Below are 7,500 nucleotides of genomic sequence, written 5' to 3' on the forward strand. Positions count from 1 at the left end.
TGAGCAGGTGTATTTATGCTATGTTAAATGGGCATTGGCAGATTAATAAAACTTTGTAATTAATTCATCTGTAAAATAAACCTGTCTGAATGCAGGTGCGCTTCACAGTTTAAAACAAGCCAAAGGGAATACAAGATCACTGAGCTGAGGAGCTTGAGTGGTGATCTTAAATTTAATAGCACAGACAAAAGTTTCAACCCTTACCTCAGGGTAATTATCAGTGGAGTGCCAAACATGACTCCGTTTCTCGATTCTTGTCGTTGCTAACCGTCTTAAGTCGGTCTTGAGTTGGTCGTAAGTTGCTCTTGAGTTGGTCTTAAGTTGGTCTTCAGTTGGTCTTTAGACGCAAGACCAACTTAAGAACAACTTAAGAACAACTTAAGACCAACTCAAGACCTTGGTTACAACGTTGGTCTTAAGAACGAACAAAATGGCTAAAGTCGTTAGCAAAGGCACTGTCGAGAAACGACCCCCTGATTAGCATTCAAAGCCAGGTAAAGCACAGTGTGCTAAAGTACAGAGGTCAACAACAAATACAAAGTACACAACACCCATTTGCTCCCATAGAACATGCTTTTGAATCGTGACAGTTTGACTGTGCATCCTTGATCAGACAAAAACCTCATGATTAAAACATAATGTGCTGTTGCTGGGGTGATGTCTTTTCTGTTTGCTCCAGCACCCAGATTAGAATCAACTGTATTGTAATTTCATATGCATAAAATAAAATATACTGACAGGTACCATATACTGCTAGTGTACTGTATGGAGGTGACACAACTTAAGAAAATGTAAAAAGGAATGCGGCTGAATGGTCTTTGAAGTTTATGGAGGTGACAATCAAGGGAGCTGGAGTGGCTAGGGCGGAGATATAGGCGGGATGAGGGGCATCAGGGCTAAGGGCACTGCCGTACTTGTTGTGCTGGGGGCCCTATTGTGACCTTGCCAGGCTGTATGGGGCCCCCAATCAGTGTCTTACCCTGTGCCCTGTATGCAATTGTTCCGCCACTGGCAGTTGGGCAAGGCTGCCTTAACCTGGGATCACACACATGCATGTGCCGATTTAAAGTATTTGTGACGGAGGTGGGGTCATTGCAGATCAAACTGATCAGACAGAGCACTGCGTGATCAGTGAAACCATTTTTGGTCTTTGACAGAGGTGTGGCACTCATGCAGTCAAAACAACAACACACAGAAACATGTGACCTCACCCAAGGAAAAGTGAATGGGGAAGCGACACACAACTGATCAATGCATGAGAGTGAGTGTTGCTGTGGCATTACGCTGCTGAGTGGGGCTTCTGTGTTGTGTACGGTGGCCTGTGCAAGGCTGCTGGGTAAGGTCGCTGTGCTGTATTGCTGTGCTTTGGTGGCTGATGAAACTATCAACAACTCCCCCTATCCTTGTAAACACAGTGTGATGGATAGCACGCACAACTACTGAGCCATCAGTCAATAGCAGGGTCTTGCATCACCACTGGAACCACAGGGTCTTTTTGAGCAGGAGCCGCTGACTGAAATGCATTTGAACTCTGAAGGAAGTGACTGAAATATCCTCGATTGCAAACAGCTTGCTCTATCATGACCACACAGTAGTGAGGTGATGAGAGAGAGAGAGAGAGAGATAGAGAGAGAGAGAGAGAGAGAGAGAGAGAGAGAGAGAGAGAGAGAGAGAGAGAGATAGAGAGAGAGAGATTTAACATCACAAAGCAGACATGTTTAGCAGGCAGATTAATAAAGTTGAAGGCCTACCACACACATACTAACCAACTGACCATTGACTCAACCAGCTCATTATATTGACCACAAAGGCTAATAGAGGAGTATGCATCAATGAAACACAATGTTGTAGGTCAAGGCCTTCCGGTTTTGTGGACCTCTGCAGCCAGTTTGTGCTGTAAGTCAAATGAACAGATCAGCAAATGTTAAGACCTTCGACCACCCCATCTCTGTCTTCAGACCATGAATTGGGGCGTTTCAGAGAACCTCAGCTGCCCTCTACTCTGCATGAAGCCCTGGAGCGATACTGCTGACCAGAACCCTGACAGATACACAGCAGGGGAACTCACCTCAGAGTTCTAGGTCACCCCTATCTAATGTTTTCTCTGCGAATGCACGCACTGTCCGTCACATTGCTAACCAATGATGCATGATTATCCTCCCTTGATTCTGGGGTTCAGCGTATTTCGAGCGCATAGATATTGTTGCCAAGGGAGCCTTTTGCGATTATGACACGTTTGCATTGCTCTTGGCGTGCATGGTGTTTTCCCAGTTTTCTCAGTGGCCATTGGTAGATGTTATGACTGATAAACTTCCTTTCCAGTGCAAACATTCCACTTGTCCTGCAAGTCTTGCTGCCCAGAGCCAGTCAGGTGCCCTTGAAGGATCTCCCAGCCAATCTATTCTTATTTCAAAAGCAAACATTTATTCACGACAAATAAACATTTCCAAAATTGGGAGGAAGTGTCTTTATGAACTGCTGATCTGGGATGTATTTTTAGGTCATTTCCATGACCTGAAAAACATCCAGCGGGTGGAAAAAGGGGGGAGAGAAGAAGTAAGGAATACTATGCAGCATAGATGAGCGACAACTGAACCAACGGAAGAAATGTGGCCTTGAGACTCAACGTTCCCATTAAACCTGTCAGAGTTTTGGCTCGTACGACACTGAAGATAGCAAACAGTTGGAGAAAACTTGCAGAGCTAGATTTGTGAGGTGGTTATTTGTGAAGCTGCAAAAGAAAGAGATATTGGAAGGAAGTCTGACCCCCTTTTCAGATACTTCGGAGATGACAAACACACACACAAGAAGAGCATGAAAAATAAGCATGGCCAAGTCATGATTTCTTTTATTTAATGTGTTTTACATTTTATTAAATTCAGTCCCAAAAAAGTGCAGGGAAAAAGACACCCGGGAGTGGTGTCAGTCCACTGAGCCTGTGAAAGTCTTTAAGCATGTCAAACTGCAAAAAAAGCAGTGTGGAAGTCAATATGCTCCTTGCTAGTCCTGCTGTCTAAACATTCGCTCAGCTTATGGGATTACGTTTTATGAGACCTGTAATTCCCCAAAAGCCACAACATGTTGAGTTTTGACTAATGTGGGTGTGTTATTAAGGAATATCATGATGTCAGAATCAAAACGTTGTACGTGATGCAAAAAACAGACGTTTTCTCTTTTCCTTTCTCTTTTTTTGGTCTTTCAGGGAGGTTTAGGGTGGAGGTTGACTGGTTGAGGTGGCGGCAGAGGTGGAAGTGGTTGAAGCAGAAACCTCAGGGAGCGCTTGTAAACTGCCGGCCTGAACTTTGAGGGGGTTGAGAGGAGGAGAGGAGGAGGGGGAGCTTGGGAACAGGTGTCAGAAGGAAACGACAAACCAGGGAAAGATTGAGAACTGTGGGTGGTTTAGCTTGGGAAGTGAGTGTGTGTTCATGTATTTCAATGTGTGTGTGTGTGTGTGTGTGTGTGTGTGTGTGTGTGTGTGTGTGTGTGTGTGTGTGTGTGTGTGTGTGTGTGTGTGTGTGTGTGTGTGTGTGTGTGTGTGTGTACACGTGTGTGCACATATGTCTGTGCATATATGTTTGTGTGTACACATGTGTTTGTGTTTGCACATAGATGTACTGTACGTGTGTAAGATTCAGTTTAGTGCATTTCTGTGCGAGTGTGAGTGTGTCAGAGTGTAATAGAGAGCAACAAAAAGCTCCTTATCTGAGTCTTATCAGCAGAGGAAGTGGAGGAGGAGAAGCAGGGCTGAATGGGAGCCTGTAGAGGGGGACTCCAACACGCTTATCGGCCGCCCGCTGATAAGGCCCGTGCCAGAGGCCTCCTTCATATCCCAACTAAGACGTACCAAATTACTCATATTCTCATACCCACCCCTACACACACACATTTTATGTACTTTATTTGATTCCACATTGCAAGTTAATATCAATAGGAACCATTGGGCAGTCATGGGTGAGCGGTTAGGGTGTCAGACTTGCATCCCAGAGGTTGCCAGTTCGACTCCCGACCCGCCAGGTTGGTGGGGGGAGTAATCAACCAGTGCTCTCCCCCATCCTCCTCCATGACTGAGGTACCCTGAGCATGGTACCGTCCCACCGCACTGCTTCCCATGGGGCGCCACTGAGGGCTGCCCCCTTGCACGGGTGAGGCATAAATGCAATTTCGTTGTGTGCAGTGTGCAGTGTTCACTTGTGTGCTGTGGAGTGCTGTGTCACAATGACAATGGGAGTTGGAGTTTCCCAATGGGCTTTCACTTTCACTTTAAATATGATGAATATTCCATCAACTATTTTGACCAACAAACACATCTCATTATGGGAATGCATCATTAAGGATACAGGAAATGATGAACATGCTCCGTATAATTGCAGATATTGAGCTGTATTTAGCCAGCTGTCTTGCCCTTCTTTTACTTAGTCCACTGATGTTGAGTACACTGACCACCAGCCTATGCACATGGCCTAGACTGCCAAAGACAAGAACAATGAGGACACATTTATAGCCACAGCTTTCAATGGCAGATGTTAGAGGATGGTATTTCAGTTTTTTGTACAGTAAGATTCCTCCATGAACAGATTCAAAGGCACACACACAGACACACACACAGACACACACACACACACACACACACACACACACACACACACACACACACACACACACACACACACACACACACACACACACACACACACACACACACACACACACACACACTTTTTACTAGCCCACACACATAAAACTTTTTACCCGCACACACATCAAGTCAAGTCAAGTCAAGTTTATTGTCAATTTCTTTACATGCACTGGTCATACAAAGAATTTGAAATTGCGTTTCTTGCTCTCCCATGCAGACATAGACTAATCTAGGTAAGGACATAGACAGTATAGACATAGACAGTACTCATACATGGACATAGACAGTATGGACGTAGACATTGCTCATACAGACATTTAAAGTGCAAGACTGGACAACAGAAGACTTGTAGAGAACATACATTAAGAGGAGGTATTTTGTTGTTCTTTTTCCTAAAAGTCCTTTATAGCGTTCTGACATAGTAATAGTAGCATTTGAAGAAATAAATAATTAAAAAAGGTTTTTATTTAAATACACCAGCAGCAGTATGTGTGTGTGTGTGTTTGTATGTGTTTTGTGTGCGTGTGTGTGTGTGTGTGTGTGTGTGTGTGTGTGTGTGTGTGTGTGTGTGTGTGTGTGTGTGTGTGTGTGTGTTTAGTGCAGGTAGAAAGTGCGGTGTGCGTCTGTGTGTGTGTACCTGTGTATGTGTGTGTGTGTGTGTGTGTGTGTGTGTGTGTGTGTGAGTATGAGTTGTGTGTCAGTGTGTGTATGTTTGGGTTTAGTGCAGAAAGTGCAGTGTGCTTGTGTGTGTGTGTGTGTGTGTGTGTGTGTGTGTGTGTGTGTGTGTGTGTGTGTGTGTGTGTGTGTGTGTGTGTGTGTGTGTGTGTGTGTGTGTGTGTGTGTGTGTGTGTGTGTGTGTGTGTGTGCATGTGTATGTTTTGAGTTAGTGCAGGTTGAAAGTTCAGTCACAGATGTAGTAGTGCAGGTGGAGTGTTCAGTCGCAGATATGGTGGTGGGGATGAGGGGGGGGAGCGTTGTCAGTGGCCTGGCTGGCTAGAGGCTGACAGTGAAGGGAGAGTGGGTTGAGTGTTCAGTATCTTGATGCTTGATGCATTGATGCTACATACTGTAGGCACCAATGCACATGCACACACAGATGTATTCACTCCTATCCAATACAAAATTCCAGAGGTGTTAAAGAGAGAGGGAGGCAGGGAGGTGAGAGAGAGAGCAAGAGAAAGAGAAAGGGGGGAGGGAGGAGAAGCGTACTGTAACAGGGGGGTTGTTCTTGGAGGGCAGTGATTATTCCACAGCTCCAATGAGAGACATGCAAGCCCAGCACTGGGAGGCCATCCGACAGTAAAAAGGCTGTGAAGTGTAATTTAAGAGAGTGTATCAGGCAAAAGGTAGACCCTGGCTACCTCTCGCTCGTCAGGGGTGATGCGGGCAAGGCTGAGGTGGAGAGTGGGCTGAGCTGATTTGGGACGCTCTGAAGGGAGAGCTACTCCTGCTGGTGGTGGTAACCAGGGCCGCTGACTGGGCCCAGGTCGAAATCATCTCAAAGGGCCCCCCACTCTCAATACATACAATATAATGGGGGACCTAATTCTGAGGGGCCCCCGTTTGCCTGGGCCCAGGACAACTGACTCGCTTGTCCTCCCTGTTGACAGGCCTGGTGGTAGCAGGCGGTCGAGGGGGAGTTGGGGAGAGGGGAAGGGGGTTCAAGGACTGGTAGCAGCCCCTCTACTCCCTCCCACCCCACGGACCACGTCAAGCCCCCCCATCTTCTCCTCTCCCCACTCCTTATACACATCTAACTCGCATACTTCTTCTTTTATGAGGCTAAGAGATAGATGCCTTTGGTAGACCGCAGGGGCTGAGCCATGGCTCTGTTCTGGGCAGCCTCCTGACAAAATCAGGGCTCTTTGTGGCTCACATGAAGGGCTTGAGGGTTGAGGAGAGAGAGAGGGAGAGAGAGAGAGAGAGAGAGAGCATGCGTGCGTGCTGCGTGCGTGTGTGTGTGTGCGTGTGCATGTGCGTGCGTGCGTGCGTGAGTGCATGCTCCGGCGAGGTGTTTGCGCTCCATCGCCTGCTATTAATGTGCGTATCGTTTCAGAGATCAGCCAGATAAGTCTAATAATAGCACAATGTGGGTTTCAGAGTGGACGGGGCGCATGTAGCCAAGAGAGGGGAGCTGGGGTAATAAAAGGAAATCGGAGCCAGTGCCATCTCACTGTTGCGCTCCAAGACAGGACCAGAGACAGCACCAGAGACCCCCTCTTTTACTTTCTCTGGAGTGCGAGAAGGAGATGAAAAATGGATTAATGATCCCTGCGGTCCGGGCTGGGAGCGGATGTATGGATGCTGGGAAGCTGAGGTGAAAAGAAGAAGGAAGAAAAGACAAAAAATGAGTTGAGATTGAGAGTGAAAGTGAGAAAGAGAGAGAGAGAGAGAGAGAGAGAGAAGGAAAGTGAGAAAGAGAGCAAGGACAGAGAGGAGAGTAAATGTCACACGAGGAGAGGGGCATTAGTACATGTGGAGCATATGCTAGCCTGGACGAATAGCCGACTGTTGACTCCGTCAGTCAGTCTGGCAAAAGCCATGAGGAATCTGTCTCCGTGGACGATGGGAGATGGTCTGATCTTACTCTATCATTTAAATTAATTGAAGTTCCAAACTCACATTAAAACCCATATTGTGCTTTATTAGCACGCCTGTTATGTTATAGCGTCGCAAAAGCATACAAATAACAAAATGAAAGTGTGAATATAGTTACCTTAACCAATCAGTAACGGAAATCGCGGGTGAGTTATACGTCACCACTCTCAACTGTTTGCTGATTGGCGAAACACTGAGAGAACCGAGCTCGAGGCTTTTGCCAGACGATGTGCGGAGCCAAAATCTTTGGGTGGAGTACAGAGGAT

This window comes from Engraulis encrasicolus, chromosome 22 (genome assembly GCF_034702125.1).
Source record: "Engraulis encrasicolus isolate BLACKSEA-1 chromosome 22, IST_EnEncr_1.0, whole genome shotgun sequence".
Classification (NCBI taxonomy): Eukaryota; Metazoa; Chordata; class Actinopteri; order Clupeiformes; family Engraulidae; genus Engraulis; species Engraulis encrasicolus.